The following is a 20,389-nucleotide window of genomic DNA, read 5'->3' on the forward strand; positions in this document are numbered from 1 at the left end:
AAAGGTCCTTGTGCACATGTGCAAGGATCAGGGATTAAGCTAGCCTCTAGTAAGTAGCTACAGGAGGAAACACTAGAATCTGACAGGTGCGTACTTAAAATATATGGGGTATAAGGCACAAAACGACATAAAAGAACAATGATATTGGTTATTGGAAAGGGATAGGCAACCATAAAAATGTATTCCATAATTCTTTAATTAGCTTGAAGGGAAAAGATAAATGCAGCAAAACAAGGCAAATCAAGCTAATGGCGAGAGAGGAATCAGAGTAACTTTACAAATATATTAAGGGGAAAAGTACTACCTAAAGAAAGTAGGTCTAAAAAATGAAGAGATGGATGAAATTAAAGATGACACAAAAATGGCTGAGAGACTGTACTCTTAAAAAGCTATCAACAATAAAAATATAGAAATTAAATTTGAAAAAGTAAGAGGAAGAATGTAAAACTAACTATTGGAAAGATCAGATAAAGAAATATTTGGAAAATATTTATATTGCTATAGCACCCATAGAACACAGACCCCAATTAGGAGACTTGACACATCATAATAAGAGTCATACAAACATATACGAAGACAATTCCTCTCATACAGAGCTTGCAATCAAGAAGTCAAATAACTTACACATTATTATTTTTAATTAGTTAGTGTGTGTGTGTGTGTGTGCGTGTGTGTGTGTAAGGCTGCATAGGCAACCTTAATTTTGGTATTTCCTAATCTTACCTGTGCAACCGTAATACATGTGATAATGTAATTAAAAACTGTATCAGAATGCATAAATACAAGGTGGCTGGATTATAGTTGTACTGGTGACTTTAATTCTGACATTTCCAAACTTATGAGAGTTCGATTTTGAAAACTTAAGAATGTGCTTTTAATACTTTTTTTTCTGGAAAATGTCTTAGGTTTTTTAAAAAGAAAAAAACAAATTCCACCAGGTAGCATCATATTTATACCCACATGGGCACCAGCAGGGTTGGAACTTTTAGATCCACAGCATAGACCTCTGTCACATGAACAAATAGTGTAACTGATAGTAGCAGTATGTTGTCATCTTTTACGTGGAGCAGCATTAGATGGGGACGAGACAGACTCTTTGCCATGGATTTTCACAGAAATTTGTTGACAGCTGAGGCATAATGAGATTCCAGAATCTTGGATTCTATTCCAGACTCTCAGGGGAGTGTTGTCACTCTAGGTGCCACAGATTCTTCTGCCCTTTGCTCCCAAACTTGATCCTTTATACCCCATTCCCCTCAAACCCATCCCTGTCCCAGTCCTGTCTGGTGCAAACTGAACTGTAGGATGGCTGCATCCTCTGTCCCACCAACCTGGGGTACATCTCTCACACTGTGAAGCTATGACAAGCTACAAAGCTCTGCCTTTACACAGACATCCACAGGCAAGAACACACCCAACTGAGTTACATGAATGCTTTCCCAGCCACTCATGAGCCAACAATAGAGAGGCTCCAGCCAATAACCCCCAGCTCTCCAGCCTTGCACCCCAGAGCTGTACCATCTTGTCTTAGTCAGAAGCCTGACCAGTGTAAATTCATTATCCAGTCCACCCCTCCCTCAATGTGGAGAGGACACACACTAGCGTGGGAAATCTCAGCTCTGTTTATAAAGGCACTTCGTAAGAACATAAGAATGGCCCTACTGGGTCAGACCAAAGGTCCATCTAGCCCAGTATCCTGTGTCTTCCAACAGTGGCCAGTGCAAGGTGCCCCAGAGGGAATGAAAAGAACAGGTAATCAAGTGATCCATCCCCTTTTGCTCATTCCAAGCTGCTGGCAAACAGAGCCTAGGGACACCATTCCTACCCATCCTGGCTAATAGCCATTGATGGACCTATCCTCCATGAATTTATCTAGTTCTTTTTGAATCCTGTTATAGTCTTGGCCTTCACAACATCCTCTGGCAAGGAGTTCCACAGGTTGACTGTGCGTTGTGTGAAGAAATACTTCCTTTTATTTGTTTTAAACCTTCAACCAAAATGCACTGTTTTAGATCAAATATATAACAGATTTATTAACTACAGAAAGATAGATCTTAAGTGATTATAAGTAGTAAGCACAGAGATCAAAGTTGGTTACCTAAGAAATAAAATAAATTCATAGCGTAAGTTCTATAAACTAAACAGGATTTGAATCAAGCAGTGTCTCACCCTGGCAGATGGTATAAATACACAATTACACAGGCTGGGACTCTCCTCCAGCCCGGGACTACCCTCCCCAGTTCAAAGTCTTTGTACTCCAGATGTATTTTCGGGTTTTGAGTTGTGGGGGGAGTGAGGCCAAGTCATGATGTCACTTCCCCTGTTTATAAGATCTTTCCAACAAGCTGGAAGAAACATGCTTGTGATGTGAAGATTCACCCCCATAGGTCAAACAGCCTCCATTGTCTATGTGCTCTCTCTGAGAAGTCTTCTGGGATGGTTGTTGGGAAAGTGGATTCCCTTTAGTGGGTCATCAGTGTGTCTGGCTACTCCACTGTTGTACCTGAAAGGTTGATTGTGGGTGTTCCCAACCTCACAACATATTTTAGTAACACATATGTAGCAAAATTTCATAACATCACAAAATCCAACAGGATATTAATATTCAACAGATCAAGAATTTTAAAATGATGCCTCACAAGGCATACTTTGTACAAAACATTATAATCATATCACAATGGTACATATGGGGGTGCCAGGGTATTGGTTTGGAGTACAGAGTGCCATATATACCCCATCCCCTTCCAACCCATCCCTCACCCAATCCTCTCTCTTCCAAATTCATGGCTCATTGTTTCAATCCCATTCTCCTCACATAGACAGTCCCAGTCTCTGCACCCCAAGCTTCTCAGCACAATCCTGGTCTGCTTTTCCCAGCCAGTCCTACTCTCCCACTTCAGACATCCCAGTCCCAGTCTCCCTCCCACTTCCAGTCCCATTCTCTTTGCCTAGCCAGCTCCAATTTCCCCTTCTTAGCTCCTTTTCTGATCCGTCTCCCCTCACCACTGGCCTCCAATTGCCATCTCCCACTCATGTTTCCCATCCCCCCTTGCTCCCAATCTCCCTTTCCAGGATCCTTATCCAATCATTCTCCCTCCACAGATCTCCCGGTACCTACCATAGCTATTCACCTTCCTGGCTTCTTGTTCCAGTGTATTTGCCTACCCTGTTCTCCCCATGCACCTTGTCAGATCCATCTGTCCAACCTCCTTTCTTCTACCACTGTATCCTTGCCATTCAGTCCCAGTCTCCTTCCCTGCTCACTCCTCATCCAAATTTGAGTCTATTCCCAAAGGATCCCAGTTTCCCAGGTTCCCACTCTAGCTCCCAGTCCCCCTTTCCCAGTCAGTCCCAGTCTCTTCTCACCCCATTCTGAGTCACCTTGCCCAACAACTCAATCTCCTCTGGCTCCCAATCACAGTTTCCCTTACCCCAATTCAGAGTCCCAGTTTCCCTCTACCCCCCTACCTCCCATCCCAATTTCCACCACCCTCAAGGCATTTTTTCCCAAATCTACCTCCTCATCCCGCCCAGCTGATCTGGCTCTTAGCCTCTCTGCATTCAATTCAGGCACCTTCTTCCTCCATGTTGCCAGGGCCCAGCAGGGGACAGAGAACACAGGAGACACAAACTCACTGCTCTCAGTACCAGTGCCTAGAGCCAGCCTAGAGCAGCAATTGCAGGGACAGTCCTGCTCAGCCCTGGGCTGAAACATGCACTGTGCAGATGGAATCTCCAGAGATTTTAGATGGGAACCACTAGCAAGTCTCTACATATGTATGATATTTTTCAAAGGCTTATAACTTGGCCAAATTTGGGTGGATATTTACAGAACAGCAAAAACCACATCCCTGATGCAAAGGCCACCCCTTGCCAAATTTTAAGTCCCTACTCCAAAGCATGGAGGTTCTAGAGCTTCTTAAAGAAAAGGTTGCCACAATTTCATAATATAGGCAAAATAACATTTTCCCCATTGATTCTGGCTGAAGTTTTCCTAAGCCTCAGGCAGATACTCAGGATAGCAAATGTCAGCATGAAATGTTAATAGTTGGCAAAGTCATAAGCAATTCAAAACATAATGGGAAGTGTTCACCAACCTTATAGTTGGTGCTCCAGCTCTGCCTATATTTACATAAACACACACACAGAATTTATTGTATCATTACAAATTGATAAATGGTCAACTAGCCCCATCTCCCCCTCAACATGGCCATAATTAATTTGGTGATTTTTTAAAAACACACATTCTAGCAGAAATTGGTCTTAAGGACAGCTTTGAAAGAAGAGACAATATCAACCCTAAAGATCAGTTCAGAGAAGGTTTGTCTTGTGTGCAAGCAGAAAACAACAAATTGTTTAAAAAAAGACCAGTATTTTTAGCTGCCTTCCTCTAATCAGCTGTAAGAAAGATAAGGTAGCAACACAGCTACAACAACACTGCATACTAATCAGCTGTAGTTAACCATATTTGCATAAATGTAATTTAAAAAAAGAAAAGAAAATCCCCAAATATTCTAGGAAAGCGTTTTACCATTTGGAAAAATAGGAACTGTTTCTTTCACTATGTTAAATACTTGAAAATTTGAAATGTCCTTCACATGCACAGTCAATCATAAAATGCAAATAATGATATATTTAATTACAACATACAATTCCGAAAACTTTTTAGGTAGTGCATGTCTTATTTCTTCAATCTTGGGATATTTAAAAACTGTAAATAAAGAAACAGCATTTTGCCAAGACATTTAATTAATTAAACAAAAATACTAAAAAATAAATGTTAGAGATTATATTTCTAGGGCATCATGAGAGGAACAATTTATTTGTGAAGATAAACATTTTAAAATCAGGCCACTTATTTAGATGCCCACATTTGCACTCAGGAACTTGATTTTAGGTATCCATATTTTAAAATTTTGAGGTCTAATCTCTACTGTCTGATTAGTGAATGCAATCTCAGAGCTAATCCAGTACATTTTTTTGAAATACTTCAACATTTTTATAACTTATTTAGAGTACTCAGAAACTCTCCTTTAAATTTAAAGAAAGGCTCCCAGAAAAATCACATGACTGGCAATGCTAAAACCCCAGGACTGAAAATTACTTTAAGATCCCTGGTCTGCATTCCCTGCCCTTAATAACATAGTAGGTGTAAACTATATATCAATAAAATCAAGCTGTATGGCAGGGATAATACCAAGACTAATGACTGTGTTAATTCAGATGGCTATCCAACCAATTCTTTTCAATTCCCCAAAGCACTTTCCTTATATACATGCATAGCATTTTTCTTTTTTCCATTAATATAGACCTGATCTGCATGGTTCTCAGTTTCCTAGGACTGTATAGGATTTGATCTCTTGAACTTTTCACAAAAAATGGTGAAATATTGTTCCTTTAGAAATTACCAAAAAAAAAAAAAAAAATTTACTTGAGGTGATATACATATATGGCAGTCAGATCACTAAACACATCTTCAGAGCTCAAAGTTTTTAGAAGGTTTTTGAATGTGTAAGAGTCAAGGAAAAGGAAGATATTTTCAAAATTTGGAATTTTCTATCTACCCTTAATTTCTCTTGAAAACATTTCAAATAAAAGGGAGCAACAAGCCTAAGAGTAAGTGGTATATAATGAATTTGTAAAGGGGACTTTTCATATTCCCTGCTGTGGCACAGAAACAGGTGATTGAAACACTGGATATTATATGAAACACCCTAAACATTTCCACCCCTCACAATCACAGTCCTCCAAGTTATACCTTGACTTTAGCACAGCTTTTGATACGGTCTTCCACAGTATTCTTGCCAGCAAGTTAAAGAAGTACGGATTGGGTGAATGGACTATAAGGCGGATAGAAAGCTGGCTAGATTGTCGGGCTCAACGGGTAATGATCAACAGCTTGATGTCTAGTTGGCAGCTGGTATCAAGCGGAGTGCCCCAGAGGTCGGACCAGGGGCAGGTTTTGTTTAACATCTTCATTAATGATCTGGATGATGGGATGGACTGAACCCTCAGCAAGTTCGCGAATGACACTAAGCTGGGGGGAGAGGTAGATAAACTGGAGGGTAAAGAAAGGGTCCAAAGTGACCTAGACAAATTGGAGGATTGGGCCAAAATAAATCTGGTGAGGTTCAACAAGGACAAGTGCAGAGTCCTGCATTTAGGACGGAAGAATCCCATGCACCATGACAGGCTGGGGACTGACTGGCTAAGCGGCAGTTCTGCAGAAAAGGACCTGGGGATTACAGTGGACGAGAAGCAGGATATGAGTCAACAGTGTGCCCTTATTTCCAAGAAGGCAATAGCATATTGGGCTGCATTAGTAGGAGCATTGCCAGCAGATTGAGGGAAGTAATTATTCCCCTCTATTCAACACTGGTGAGACCACATTTGAAGTACTGCATCCAGTTTTAGGCCCCCCACTACAGAAAGGATGTAGACAAATTGGAGAAAGTCCAGCGGAGGGCAATGAAAATGAGTAAGGGGCTGGGACACATGACTTATGAGGCGAGGCTAAGGGAACTGGGGTTATTTAGTCTGCAGAAGAGAAGAGTGAGGGGGGATTTGATAGCCGCCTTCAACTACTTGAAGGGGAATTCCAAAGAGAATGGAGCTTGGCTGTTTTCAGTGGTGGCAGATGACAGAACAAGGAGCAATGGTCTCAAGTTGCAGTGGGGGAGGTCTAGGTTGGATATTAGAAAAAACTATTTAACTAGGAGGGTGGTGAAGCACTGGAATGGGTTATCTAAGGAGGTGGTGGAACCTCCATCTGTAGATGTTTTCAAGGTCTCGCTTGACAAAGCCCTAGCTGCGATGATTTAATCAGGATTGGTCCTGCTTTGAGCAGGGGCTGGACTAAATGACCTCCTGAGGTCTCTTCCAACCCTAATCTTCTCTGATTCTAAGTTGACCTCATCACAACATCACCAGTCCCTCATGTCAGCTCCAAATTTCCCCTCACCAACACATAGAGTCCAGCTTCCTTTCTGCCGCCCCCCCCCCCCCTTTCTTTCTCCCTATGGAATTTCCTTGGTTTTTTTCGGTGTCCCTTCTCACCCTCCACACCCAATCAAATTTCTCCATCTTTCTCTCTCTATCCCTGTTGAAGGAGGAGAGGTGTAGAGGGACTTGAGAAGAGTCTCCCCCCTTCTCTCAGTGCCTTATCATTTTCAGAAAATAAATATTGCACCAATTCATAGATACATTGAAATGTAGGGCTGGAAAGAACCTTGAGAGCCCAACTTGTCTCTCCCCGTGCAATGAGGCAAGAAGAAATATACCTAGACCGTTCCTGACAGATGCTTGTCTAACCTGTTCTTAAAAACCTGCAGTGATGGGGATTCCACAATGTCTCTCAGTAACTTATTCCAAAACTGAACTATCCTTAGAGTTTGAAAAATTTTCTAATATCTAACCTAAATTTCCCTTAGTGTCATCTGCAAATTTTATAAGCATACTCTCCACTCTATTATCAATATAATGAAAATATTAATAGTACTGGAACCAGGACAGACCTTTACAGGATCTCACCTCCATGTTTGACAGTGATCCACTGATAACTACTGTAAGTAAGCTTTTTCAACCAGTTGTGCACCTACCTCATAATTTTTTCATCTAGACCACATTTCCCTATTTTGCTTATGAGACTGTCATGTGGGACTCTGACAAAAGCCTTATAGTAAAATCAAGATAAATCACATCTATAGCTTCCCCACATCCACAACAACAGTAACCTGGTCAGAGAAGGAAACTAGGTTGGTTTGTCATGATTTGATCTTGACAAATCCTATTATCCTCTAGGTGCTAGCAAACTGATTGTTTAATCCTCCATGTTGTATTCCTGCTCTCTCCCCCTCATTCCTCACAAGCCAAGGCAGAGAGGGCACTAAGCCGTGTTCTCCCCACTTGCCCAAGAAGGAAGAAAGCAATGATTTCGGGAGCATGGCACTACGGGTCTTTCTCCTCAGAGGCTGGGGGCTATCAGTTACTTGGTTCAGGTGTTTGTGGGGTGGTGGGCAGGCAGAGTAAGTGTTGTTCCCTTCTAAGTTGCCCTGCCTCCTGCTAGTTTCTGTCAGCTCTGCCTGAGTGGCTGCTTCTAGGAATGGGATATCCTGAGAGACCAACATGCAGCCAGTGTCATTGGAAGTTAGAGAGAGAGAGCGTGAGCGAGCGAGAGAGAAGTTTTTACAGACCTCTGCTTACTTTACCAGCCCCTGAACACCAGCTGCCCTCTAAAGTGACAGATGCTGGGATCCCCTTGATCCAGCCTTTGCAAATCCTAACGCACCCTAAAAATTGATTAGATTAATGGGAAAATATCAAATTGGAAACAGGATTAGCTGAGCAATCGAACAGCATTACTAGTAGCGATGAAAAAAATCGAAATTGAAAGAGAGAAAAAGAAATAGAATTAAAGCTGGAGGACACAGAAAATGGAGACTGCAGGAATAACATAAGGATGAGAGGTATTCCAGAGGAGACTGAATTGAGAAATCTGCTGGACACATTAGATGATATTTTCCATGACATATTAAAAGTGGCCAGTAAAGATCGCATTCATATTGAGAGAGCAGATCTCTTTTCCTCAGGCCCCCAAGCAGGCTCCAGACCAAGAGACATGACTGTCCAACTACTATCAAGACAAGGATAAAACACAGAGGATAATGAGGAAGAGGAGCTGGACCAATGATGATTCTTAACCAGTACATACAAATTTTCCCAGATCTGGCATCCTCAACCCTGAGAAAGCAAAAGGAACTATACCAGGTGACCACAATTCTTAGAAAGAACATAAGATACAAAGGGGCATTCCCATTTAGACAATCCTTTAAATGGAAGGACAGATATATGTCTATTTCAGATCCAAAAGAAGGGAAACAGGTACTTATGGACATGGGAATGGGCAAATTAGATCCAAAAAATATGAATGGGATTAAAGACATTGGTTCTACAGATCACCAAGAAATCACTGGAAATCAAGGAGATCAAAGAGAGCCTGAACAGCTCAGAAAGATGCACCGATACAACAGGACAGATATGAAAGCAGAAGAAACAGTCCAGATCCAGAAGAACAAGATTAGTATATGGGCTAAGACATTACAATAGATAATAGATTCTATATCCATGTGGTTATAATGGTAAAGGGATATAGTGAAATGAAAGCTGGGCTGAATAGCACCCAGGATATTTTACTCTAGGTGGATACATATACTTAGTAGATATAACATCATAGTTAATTTATTTTATAATATAAACCACAACATTAAATTAACAACAAACTAGCAGGAGGCCCAGATCTCCCTTACTGAATTAGAATAATTATAAATATTCAAAAATTTATGTTAATTGAAGGGTCATCTTTGGTAGAATATTTTAAGAATAGGTAAACTCAAAGATGGTATAATAATCTCACAAGATCCAACGTTATAAAGGTGTTTGGCCCGATTAAATAAGACTTAGTTCTTAAGAATATATGTTTAAAAAAAGAAAAGAAAAATAAACCCTTCTTTGAGCAGGGAATTAATAAGCCTGTGGAGGAAGTAAGGAAAGTCTGGGCTCTCATAGTTAGAGGGGACCAGGTGACAATGGGGGAATGCCCAGGGAGGGTGGAGGAGGAAAACAGGGGCTCAGGGAACAGATGTTAAATATTGTTGGCTGCTTTAATAGAAAAGATTACATTAATATAAAAATGTTAGGGCCCAGAATTTAAAAGTTTATGGTAAATCAGACTCAGGATCAGGGTACAACAATATAGGCATTACAAAAGGAAAAGCAACATATGTGTGAGTTTTAAAATGACTGTGTGTTTGATGGGAACACTATAAAAAATTTTACTTACAGAAGAATCACAAATATAATGGAGCCCTGGCATCTGGCTGGGGGAGAGGGTCTCACTACTTTTAACAAAGATTAGTATACAGGGTGAGAGCAGAGCTGGTAGTCATGGGTAAGTTTATTAACATCATGATTGTTAACATGAAGGGGATGAATAGTCCAACAAAAAGGAAAAATATATTCTGCTCACTGAAAAGGTTTTACTAGAACAATCTATTTACAAAAAACACGCTTGAAGAAAAATGAGTATAAATACCTGAACACTTCTTGGATACAGATACCATATGTCTCTCCAAAGCAATCTAACAGAAGAGTGGTGACAACACTCTTTGCTAAACACTTCCCTTTTATTGTTTCAGCACACACTGTAGAGGGCAGATGTATTTTAATTAAGGGGTCCTTTAGAGGTAAACTTTTCACCTTAGCCAAGATATACGCTCCCAGTTAGAGGCAAACTTCTCTTTTTAATTCGTTTTTTAGGGATTTAGGATGTTTCAGTGAAGATGATATTATTCTAAGAGGTACATGCCTAGGGGGAGCTGAATCTGAATGTCAGGGACTATATATATTATTCTCCTCCTCATGGACCTTATTCCAGGATTTATATGATTTTTGTGTCTAGGACCCTGACTAATTTAGTCAAAATATATATGGCAGATATAAATTGGTCTTTTCATGCCCCTGCATATATCAGATTAAAAGATTGGAACTCAGTGGAAAAACAAAAGGCCTGGCAGTTGAACAGAGCTTTCATGTATGACTCCCTTAGAATTCAAGAGCTGGAAGAAAATGTTCAGCAACATATAGATGAAAACTATAAAGAAAGGATCAATGAAAGTGTTCTCTGGTATGCTGGAAAGGTGATAAAGAGGAGGATCCTTATAAATAAAGCATCATACCTCAAAAAGATGAGAGATCTTGAAGAAGAGAGTTTGGTTCAAAAACTTTCTGTTTTGGAAGGTAGACATAAATCTACAGGATCTAAAATAGTATAAGAAAATAAATTAGAGGAGGGAATATTAACCTGTTACAAACAGGTAAGGCTGAGCAAACAGATATATTAAACAAAAATATTATGAAAAGGGCAATAAAGTTGAAAAAAGTTAAAAAAGTAACAGGATAATTCAGCCATCCCTTTGATTAAAAATAAAAAGGGAGATTTACTAATTGGCATCAAACAGATCTCTGAAACATTTGCTAACTTTTTCCATACTTTGTATGGTTCAGAAAATCCAATCCCTGAATAGCTCTCAGAAGATGATGTGTCAGCTCTTAATAGGCAAATTGCTGCTGAGGAAGTCAAAATTGTAATTAAGACTTTAAAATCGAGTAAAGCTCAAGGTGCCTATGGGTTTTCTGCAGAGTATTATAGAGCTCTAAAGTAAGTGTTGGTCCCTTTTTTTTAACTGAATTGTTTCATGATATATCACAGGGGAACAAGATTCCAGGTTCACAGGAAGAGACAAAAACTGTGGTCATTCCTAAAGAAGGAAAATATCTTACCAATTGTGCATCATATAGACCTACTTTAATTAATTAATGCCAAGGTGCTAGCAAACAGATTGAGCATCATCTTGCCCAAATTTGCTTACCCTCTTCAATCTGATATTATCAGAAAAACTCTGAATTTGATTTATAATGTTAATTCTAGCAATTATTGCTGCATGCTTCTTCTTTAGATGCCTAGAAAACCTTCAACCCAGCTGGAGAGGGAGAACCTCAGACAGATTTTGGTAAGGTTTGGCTTTGGAAATCAGTTTTATAGGGGCAACTTGGCCCTGTGTACTCATCCTCAAGAGTCTGCTTGGGTTAATGGTGCATCATCAATCCCCTTCTTTTAATTTGGCTAGGAGTAGAAGATAGGGTTATCCCCCTGTTTGTTTTGGTAACGGAGCCATTTGCAGCAAATGTGAGAAAAGTCTCCTTGGTAAAGGGCATCAAAACACCTTCTGGATTGAAACACACAATAGTTTTGTATGATGACGATGTCTTCTTACATTTGTAGGATCTAAATCCTTGTTAAAAATTACAGAAGAATTGATATTGGAATTTCGGCAAGACATTTTAGGAAGTTATATCCCCTAAAAGGTCAATGTTTAGGAATTAATATTGTAGAGAAAAAAAATCTCTTAAAGGCAAATTACCCTCCAATGTGGAATAAAATAATAAGAGACTTGCAGGAATAGAATAAATATGAAATTTCTTGGCTAGGTAGGGTAGCCTCAGTAAAGATGAATATCCTTCCAAAGTTGTTATTTTTGTTTGAGTGCATCCCTGTTGATATCACTGACATGACATTACAAACATGACAGAATGTGGTATTAAAATTTACATGGAAACAAAAGACAAAGGGTGAGTTCTAAAGTTCTGTATAAGCCTACAAAGTGTGGAAGACTAACTGTCCCTAACATGACTTATTATTATTATGCATCACAATTAAAAGATGTGATCAACTGAGTTAATAACAGATTATTATTGGAGGGAGGGATAGCTCAGTGGTTTGAGCATTGGCCTGCTAAACCCAGGGTTGTGAGTTCAATCCTTGAGGGGGCCACTTGGGGATGTGGGGCAAAATCAGTACTTGGTCTTGCTAGTGAAGGCAGGGGTCTGGACTCAATGACCTTTTAAGGTCCCTTCCAGCTCTAGGAGATGAGATATCTCCATTAATTATTTTTATTTATTATTACCCAAACAGGACTGGAACCGAAATAGTTATTCATAATAACTCTTGGGTAACAAGTAATGCAAGTCACCAATTTTAAAAATCAAGCAAGCAATCACCCATTCATCCAGACCACTTAAGCAGCTTTTGACCTTTTTTTTTTTTTAATTCCCATTGTTGGGGCCCTCAACCCTTAAATACTTTCATTAAGAATTAGGAATTGATCCCCAGGAAATATCAAAATTACTATTTATTGTGGATAAAAGCTGAGATTACTCAATTTGGACAGCTGATCCTGATTTGAAATCATACCAAGTAGTATGTACCAATGTAAATAAAAGATCCCATATTTTTAATATTTACAAGTCAAATATTTCATTGTGAAATCTGGATATAAGGCAGCTCTTGTAAAGATAGACCTGGTAAAGGGAGACCTTCTGTCCATCGAGGAGGTAATGCAGGAGCAAGCTGGAACAAAAGCTTCAGTTTGTATATACAATTTTCATTGAAAAGATGTTGGTAAGAAAACAACCCAGACAGGAAAATGGAAGAGGGATTTGGACAAAAAAATTCATCTGAATGAGTGGGTCTCTAAATGGGAAAGGGGATATACATCTTCAATGTATATAGCTCAGAAATATTTTATTTAATTTATAAATTATTGTTTAGATGGCATTTAACTCCAGTTAATATCCATTGTATTTTTGCTGGTAGGAAGACAGTCTGTTGGCGGGGTTGTGAGGAAAGGGGTACATGCTTGCACATGTGGTGGGGTTGTCCCCAGAAATTAGATGATTTTTGGAGGTTGTTCTCATTATTATTGTTAGGGAACAGAGTTAAACCGCCCTGGGACTCACTTCTGGTTTATGTCTTATGTTCCAAAAATTCATGCTTCAGGGGTTCAACCAGCCACTGGCAGAGGTCAGGAAGGGATTTTTCCATTGCTTGCATGTTTTCTGGCAGGGTTTGTTCTGTTTTGCTTTGCTTTTATCTCTTTCCTCTGAAATATTAGGGGTGGCCACATGGAATATGTTATGCAACAATTAAATGTTTTCCTCATTTTTAAAAAAATCATTGATTTCTAGGCAATGACATATATTCTGTTACACTGGAATAAAGAGTGGGATAAAAAGGATAACACAAAATCTTAAACAGGTCTCAGATCCCTGTGACATGCATATGATGAACTGATAAAATTAGGCAAAAATACTTGGCAAAAAAAACAACAACTATTTTTTCTACAAACACTAAACTCCACCCAAGTAATCATTAAGTACTTTCACATTAAGGTCACAAAGTTTTTTTCTTTTCCTTTTATTTTTTAAAATGATTTTCCGTATGAGCTTCTGTCAAAATGCTTTTACAGACCGATTTAAAAGAAGAAGAGAGACACTCCAGTGCTGAGTAAACTAAGTATATTCCAAGTTTAGCATGATGGTAAGAAACCTGGTAAATTTGGCAGATCATCTAAAAACATTTATTTAGTGGAGCAGTTATTAAGAGAAGTATATTCATCCTTTTCTTCTGAGAACTCAGGGAAACAAGATTTGGCTTTAATGGTCTTTTCCCATCAGGGTTTATGAGAATTAACATCCCAAAACAGCTAAGATGAAATCCTGGCCCCACCAAAGTCAAGGGCAAAACTCCTATTGACTTCAGTGGAGCCAGGATTTCACCCCCGGGTGGGCTCTGACTTGGAGCAAAGGATTGCCCATCAGATGTCCTTTGCAGGATAAGAGCCTTCATTATCTCTGGTTGCTGCAAAGTTCCCCTCCCTCTTATCCTCATTGTTTCAGTTTTTGATTTTTTAGGGTTGTGGGGGTTGGGGGGGACAAAAATGTTCTTACATAAAGACACAACAAAAACCACCGAGCAAACCAAACTAACACACATTTAATATAAGCTAAATGGGGTGAAACAAGTCTTTGATGTTCCACAGCTTTGCTGAACTGGAGGGAATACAGTAAAAAGTGACTAAATAGTTCTAAACAGAAGATCTCTGTAAATTTCTACTCCAATGGCCTCTCCTTCTCTTACGTCAATAGTACACACTTAAAAAATTTATTAAAGCTAATGTTAAAAAAATTATATAATACATAGGTTGAGAAAAGAGTGTTTGTACATCTGGGTATAGTGCTTAGATTATCCCCACAATACAAAGTTTGTTTTTAAAGTCATAAGATACATATACTGCATAATCAGCAATAACCCAAATTTAGGTAAATGAATTTAAGACTACAGTTTAGATATTAGCATCCATGCATTCAGATACATTACTCATGAAAAAAGTTATATAGAGAGTTGGTGGCGGAAAGCAAAATATATCAATGAGTGACGACTGTCCCTTAGTAATTGAGAATTTCAGATAGGTTGCCCATTTAGAGAAAAAACAGTCCACCAGGAAAGTATTTTAGTTACTTTCCTGACTGCGCTTCTCATTGGCACTCCAGTTCATTCCTTCTGATATTGCCAATGTTCCGTAATGTGTTCTATGTAGATGTCCCTCGACCACCTGATGGTGTCCGACACCAGGAGTTGCCGCATCAGCCGAGCATAGCATTGATGGACTCTACATTCTCTCAGCACTCGCTCGTTACCGGGGTCCCATGCTCCCAGGGATCCGACGATTAGCGTGTGAATTTGGATCTCGTAGCCCCTAGCTCTCGGTGTTGACCAGAGGGGCATATTTCTCTAGCTTTTGAGTTCGGGTGTCTTGGAAAGCCGAGGTCCTATTTTCGAAGGGCACTGTGATGTCCACTATGATGATCTTCTTCCGCTCCTCATTGGTGATGGCAATGTTCGGTCGCAGTTGGCTGTCGGTTCCGGGGATGGCGGAGTTCACGGCAATCTTCCCCACAGGTGGCAGGATGGCTCTGACCAGGAGATCTTGGATGGCATTGTATCGCAGCTGCCAGGCTCTAGAATGGGGTTTGCAGCTACACAAGACATGGGGTAGTGTCTTGTTGGCATAGCCGCACTGCCTGCATTGCTTGTCCCAATTTCCATGACTGATGGCTACATTCAGCGGGACGCAGTTGAACCGGGCCCGGTCGATGAACCTCCAGTCGGCAAATTGGGTGAAGCTGCCATCGGGGAGGAAGTGGTTGCTGGCGTCCCACTTGCACGTCATCTCGAAGGCCTTGCCCTGGTCCAGCTTCTGTTTCAGGTTTTCCACATGTTGGCAGCGGATGGCATCCTTCAGGGTCTTCTCCAGCTTGATTTTGGCTCTCAGAGTGATCATGGTGCACTCTGTGTTCTTCACCTGTTGCACCAGGATTCCCATCTATTACAACCAAAGCTAAAGCATCTGACAAATTACCTTTAAAACTAAGGTGATCTTTCAGAAGATTCTTGGATTTCCATTTCCATCTCAATTTGTATACAAGAGGGTAAGTATATTTCTTGCAAAAAAAAAATTGGCATGATCTTCAATGACATGCTACCATGTGCCAAGAAAGATGGGGGATATAGTCACCCCGAGCTTCAACTGGAGCAGCTTTGTTCTCAATCCCCTGAATAATAATAACTACTTTGGCAATCAGTCATGCATTCCTTAATGGCACCTGAGGCATCAAGTGTCCCATTCACTTGCTCCCCCAAGTAACAATAGATTTTATTACATCAAACTCTCTACACCAAAGTTGTAACTGACATAATTGAAACTAAACAAGTCACCAGAAAGAATGTTACCCAGACACATATTGTAATAGTTCATAAGGTTTCTTTCAATCGTATATAGTTACTATGTAAATTACCAATGTATTGGGGGAAGGAGGGGAAGAAGTGGAATAGGTTTTCACAATATACTTGAAGATTACTGGAAATCATTTCTTTGGCAACATTTTTTCCCCCTTTACACACCAAAAAAGCTGAATTGCAAAATCATCATTAAGTAATCCTTAGTGCGTAATGTACCTCTCTGTGAAGCAAAGACTCAAAACAATTGGACGCAACATGGAAGAATGACTCAAAATGATGGGCATTTAAAAAAAAAAGTTAGGAAGCTTAAAATGATACCAAGTTAGTTTCTATAGTACAGACAATTTCCAACACCTCTGCTTCATAAGACTCCAAAACAAATAATGTACAAGTATAAATTATATATACAAGTGTATGAAGTTTCTGAAGAACAAGTATAAAACAGAGGAGATGAAATAAAATTAGGTCTAAAATAAGGGATGGCCCACTGGTAAATACTCAAAAAGTGAAGAGCTTCACATGTCTGAATTCTGTACTATGTACACAAGTATTTGAAGAAAAATCATTAGATCTGGTCAAGGAATCTTTGCCATCTACACTGGGTAGGGTCTGAACTAGAGTAAGAGCTTTCTATAAAATGATATGGCTGAGGAAGTCAAAGCTGCTGCAACTCCTTTTGTCTGATTAAGTCTGAGAAATAAAATCATCAGGCTTACCACCATTCTTTGGATATTAAATCATCATGTAAAATGTTGGTTTGCAATTTAATATACAAAAGTTAAAAAAAAACTATTATAAATTACAGCAGAATTAAACAAAGTCATTCCCCCCGCCTTAGGAGACCTGAAATGTGTCCTGTGCCCCTCACTGTGTGTGGCCTCCAACAACAGAAACAATCTTGCACTGCTTTATTTCAGTTTTGCTTCATTTCTCCTCAAACAATCTCTCATTGCTAATCTGCAAGGCCTACCTCCTCCCTCCCCTCAGCAGAATGGGGGCAGGGGAAGGAACATGTTAACTGTTTAGGACCAAGACATAAAAGTAGACCAGTTATTTTTCAGCATCCATTTGATTACTTTACTCTGCATTCATTTAGCCTTTTTGCTTCTGCACAACCAGAACCATCTTTCATTTTTGGACATGTGGATTTCTACCTCTTTTGAAGTATAGTGTGATATAGGATTACACAGAGGGGGTGGAAGGTCCCTGGGAATTGGGGAGAGGTAGGGGAATAGGAGGGGGAGTGAGGGGGGGTCTCCAAGCTGGGAAGGAGGGTCTCAGGGTTCCTACCTGCTCCCAGGCTTGTTCCAGACACTCTGGCTTCTGCTCCCTAATCCCAGGCTCCATGGCAGCCACTCCAGATCCTCTGGGTCCCGCTCCCATCATGTTCCCCCCTTTCCTCCAGGGCACGTAACAGGTTTATGTGGAGGCAGAGCCTCCCACAATATTTCTATTGTAGGAGCACTAACCTCCCACCCCCCCAGAATTACAGTTAACAGCAAAATTAGTGACAGTAAGTTTTGTCCAAACTTTCAATATCTGTATCTTAGATTAAGTAAATTCAGTTTTGAAGCTCATCACTTGTGATTAATGTGAAATATACAATGCCACATAGTTGATGGTTGCATTGGCTGCATATTGAAATATGAAATATTATACTTTATAGCTTGTTACATGATAAAATTTGGGGTATAAAGATTATTTCCTATTCCAAAGGGAGAAATGAACACATAAGCACACAATTACTTTTGGAATTGAAAAAGGGGTATCTGTTATACTTAGAGCTTCTGTTTGGGGGGTAGGGTTATTAACTCTTTTTTTTGGGGGGGGAAGGGGGTATTTTTAGCTATTTTTGACTTGTATGTAGATGTCCAAAATCAAGATTGGGGGATGGGAGCTTTCTTCGTGTATATACTGTAATGACGAATGTATATTATATACATTCCGCATTACAGTTGTATATACTATAATCTCTCTGTAATGTTTCCTAGTGCACAGCAGCAAGGTCTACATGGACTAATTAATGCACAACACATTAGAGTGCTTTAAAAATCATAGTCCCCGTACTCCATCTTATTGCTCTATGTCAGGGGTAGGCAACCTATGGCATGCCTGCCAAAGGCGGCACGCAAAGCTGATTTTCAGTGGCACTCACGCTGCCTGGGCCCTGGCCACGGGTCCGGGGGGCTCTGCATTTTAATTTAATTTTAAATGCTTCTTAAACATTTTAAAAACCTTGTTTACTTTACATACAACAATAGTTTAGTTATACATTATAGACTTATAGAAAGAGACCTTCTAAAAACGTTAAAATGTATTACTGGCATGCAAAACCTTAAATTAGAGTGAATAAATGAAGACTCGGCACACCACTTCTGAAAGCTCTATGTAGACCCTGCTCTATGTAGACAAGTATCCATTTCTACTGTTTACTAGATAAACACTGATTTGTATTTTCTTTTTAAATCAAGGGTGCTTTATCTGATTCTGAATTTAATCCAGTGAAATTCCACTGATGTGAATGGAAATACTCCTGACTGATACCTATGCAAGTGAAATCAGTTACTACGTGTATATATCTAATATGATGTATATTTGTACCATATTGTACATACAAATTGTATGTATAATATGTTATGTGTATACATACCTCATATGTATGTGATAAATTGAAAATTATGAATGTGTCACTTGCCCACTAATCCATCTCTCAGAAACATATCCTCACATTCCAAATCTCTTCAAATCTTCAAACATCTGCCATTGTTTTAACTTAACCTTACAAAGAAAGATTTCCTCCCTCTACTTCTGAATGTGAAACCTTACCTCCAAATATCAGAGGGGTAGCCATGTTAGTCTGAATCTGTAAAAAGCAACACAGGGTCCTGTGGCACCTTTAAGACTAAGAGACGTATTGGAGCACAAACTTTCGTGGGTGAATGCCCACTTCATCACTTGCATCTGATGAAGTGGGCATTCACCCACGAAAGCTTATGCTCCAATACTTCTGTTAGTCTTAAAGGTGCCACAGGACTCTCTGTTGCTTCTTACCTCCAAAATTACATCTGCTTCAAGCCCAGAATGGGTAAAAGTCAATCATAATTACAGAGTTTCTATACAGACAAATAATACAACCTTAGAGTTGACTGATCTCATGATCCTGCAGAGCTAGAAAAGGGAGCTTTATAAAAGCATAAGAAAAGTGAGATTTCTCTATGGAATGGCATATACAGAATATATAACAGTCTGATATGGAGAAAAGGTTTTAACATCACTTGCTTTGAATAATCTGGATAACCTAATAGTGTCTTTACCACTCATGTAACATGCCCATTTTGAACTCATTTATTCAGCATTTGTTCTTCAAAAATTTAATTCACTTGAACCTCTCAATGGGACAAACCTCTTGAATTCAAGACTTTTTGACAGACTGGATAATAATATAGAGAGTAGAGGATAGCTCCATCAATGGCTATTAGTCAGGATAGGCGAGGATGGTGTCCCTAGCCTCTGTTTGCAAGAAGCTGGGAATGGGCAACAGGGGATGGATCACTTGATGATTACCTGTTCTGTTCATTCTCTCTGGGATACCTGGCATTGGCCACTGTCAGAAGCCACGATACTGGACTAGATGGACTGTTGGTCTGACCCAGTATGGCCGTTCTTATGGTCTTATATAAATGATTGGAGGGAGAAGCTACTAGGGCAGAAACAACATTCTAATGTTTTTATTACATTCTTGTCCATCAGAAAAATGGCTGATGCTAACCAACTTACTCTTCATCAAATTATGAGGAAGATAATATAAATTCACCTCTCTCAGTTCAAGTAAGTATAATCAGCTCTTACTACAGCATCTGTTTTGTACGAATGGCATAAATGTAAAGATAAAGGAATTCTGGAACTTATGAATGTGTTTATTTAAACCATTCCACAAATTTCAGATGGGTTTTGGATTACACACAAATCATATATAATATTACTTCCCACCTGTTACATGTGTCAGGGAGAAAATGAAAAAAACTAGACAGTTGCCCCCAAAAACCCACCTATTTTTGGATTTTATGTTACCATTTTCTAAAATTGAATATACTTGGTCAAATTTTGCCCTCACTTATACATGTTCCACTCCCTTTAACTCAGCTGTCTGAAACTGTAAAGCATGGCTAGGTTCACAAACTGAACTGAATTTTG

The 20,389-nt window shown here is 39.5% G+C and overlaps 1 protein-coding gene across 2 annotated transcripts in view; it reads right to left on the reverse strand.

Moving 5' to 3' along the window:
• PDGFC (platelet derived growth factor C) overlaps positions 1–20,389 on the reverse strand; it is a 243,621-nt gene that overhangs the window by 43,453 nt on the left and 179,779 nt on the right. The window lies entirely within an intron of this gene.

The sequence above is a fragment of the Trachemys scripta genome, chromosome 5, assembly GCF_013100865.1.
Source record: "Trachemys scripta elegans isolate TJP31775 chromosome 5, CAS_Tse_1.0, whole genome shotgun sequence".
In the NCBI taxonomy this organism is placed as follows: Eukaryota; Metazoa; Chordata; order Testudines; family Emydidae; genus Trachemys; species Trachemys scripta.